Raw genomic sequence first — 2,500 nt, forward strand, 5'->3', positions numbered from 1 at the left:
AGTTTCTTGGTCACGTAGTCACTCCTAGAGGGGTTACGACTGACCAAAGTAAAGTAACGGCAGTACTAAATTTTCCAACTCCCAAAACTGCTGATGCTGTAAGATCCTTTGTGGGCTTAGCAGGTTTTTATAGTTCTTTCATTGCCAATTTTTCTTCCATAGCTGCTCCTCTAACTGAGTTGCTTAAGAAAGATGCTCCTTTTGTTTGGACCTTCCGTCAAGAAAGAGCATTCCAAACTCTAAAAGAAAAGCTAACATCTGCTCCAATTTTGAAATTTCCAGATTTTTCTAAGCCCTTCTATCTGACAACTGATGCTAGTTCTATTGGCATAGGTGCCGTACTAGCTCAGAAGACTGATGGCAAGTACAACGCAGTTGCATTTGCTAGCCGAGTCCTTACGAAGGCCGAACGTAATTATACAGTAACTGAGCAAGAAGCTTTAGCAATAGTATGGTCTTTAAAGCACTTCCGAGACATTATTTATCAGTACTCTGTTCATGTCTTGACAGACCACGCTCCACTGATACCTTTATTCCAGAACAAACAACCTACTGGAAGGTAAGCCAGATGGACCTTGACTATCCAAGAGTTCAATCCCACCTTTGAACACTTACCTGGCAAGTCAAATGTAGTCGCAGATGCCTTATCGCGACATGTTAGTATAGTAACTGCAGACCCTCCATTTAGTGCTGAAGATGTAAAGAATGCTCAACGAACAGATCCCATGTGGTCTGGTGTGATTCGATTCCTGCTCCAGGAAAATCTTATTCTGACTGTGAAGCCACCAGCACCCATCAGTGACTTTGTCATGAACCAAGAATTACTGTATCGAACAGCCGAGTTGGGTACTCCTAGCAGAAGAGTTTACCAGTTAGTAATTCCACAGTCACTTGTGAATGTAGCCTTACAGCTAGTTCACGATGTACCAGGTGTTGCGCACTCTGGTATGGATCGTTCAGTAAAACAAGCCAGATTGAAATACTTTTGGCCTCGTATGGCAACTGATATTTCTGAGTATGTTAAGAAATGTAGTGTCTGCATGCAACGTAAAGGTAATGCTAATGGTCCTAATCTAATCCAAGTGTATCCAACCACTAGCGAACCTTGGGAAAGAGTTGCGCTAGATTTGTTAACTAATTTCCAATGTTCCCTCCAGGGCAACAAACATCTATGTGTTATGGTAGACCATTTCACCAGATATTGTGAGTTAGTTCCTATTGCAGATAAGACTGCCGAGACAGTAGCTAAAGCGTTTAAAGAACGCATTATCTGCAGGCATACCACCCCTAAGTCCCTAGTAACAGATAATGGAGGTGAATTCTGTAATGAGATTCTTGAAAATTTGTGCACCTTGTACAAGATCTCTAAATCCACCATTGTTCCTCATCATCCTGCCAGCAATGGGTTAGCGGAACATACCAATAAGAAAGTACTTGATGTCTTGAGAGCCACTATCAATCCCAACAGTGAAACTTGGGATGAAGTTATACCTATGTGCAGTGTGCTATAAATTCTGCTTACAGTGTTTCTATAGGTGACTCTCCACATTATGCATTGTATGGTGTAGATAAACATTTGCCTTATGAGTTGTTATATTCTAATCCAAAACCAAATTACAACCCTGATGATTTCATAACAACTCGTACCAGTTTAGCTCAAAATGTCTTTAGAAGAATCCGTGAAAGACTTCATAAATCAACAGCAGAATTTACAAGAGTCGCAAACACCTGAGCAAAGCCATCCAAAATCAAAGTAGGTTCGAGAGTTATGCTGACCAACTTTAACAAAACGTCTGCAATGCCTAAGCTTGATCAAAAGTTTGTTGGTCCTTATCGAGTAGTTGAACATATCACTGGTAATAAGTATAAGGTTAGAGAAATTAGTACTGGTCAGTATAAAGAATCGCATTTAGATCATATGAAGTTAGTATGTGATGATAATGATGCTCCAACCCAGACTAATGTGACAGACTGTGACAATCCTCCTGTTCCTGTACTCTCTACCTCTGATACTCAGTCAGACAATCAACCTGAATGTCGTTATTCCCTACTTACACGACAGGTATTGAGAAATCCTCAAGTATCATTTGTTACTTCCAATTCAGATTTGCCTCAAATACAGCATGAGTTAGCCAGTGCAACAGAGTTTGATCCTCCCAGAGATGACACCCATTCTGCATATATCAATCTCACCCTAGCAGAGTTAGGGTTAAATGTAAATAACCTGTATAGATGAATAATTACAGTATCATCTTATCAGTATTCAAGAATTTTTTTGTGTGTTCACGTTCTCTCCGAATTCTGACAGTTAACAGTCTAGATTTGAGTGCACCGAATCTGCCTTTCTGTTAAACACTTCTTTCTTTGTATATATTCCTTCCTCAGAATCCGTAGATCACATGAATACAGATCGATCGATCAAATTTTTTTTTATCACTTCTATTGTGTAATCTCAACGTTGCGTTTCATTCAATGAGTTGTGCTATATTATACCTTGTAT

Source organism: Cherax quadricarinatus, chromosome 44, assembly GCF_038502225.1.
Source record: "Cherax quadricarinatus isolate ZL_2023a chromosome 44, ASM3850222v1, whole genome shotgun sequence".
NCBI classification, from domain to species: Eukaryota; Metazoa; Arthropoda; class Malacostraca; order Decapoda; family Parastacidae; genus Cherax; species Cherax quadricarinatus.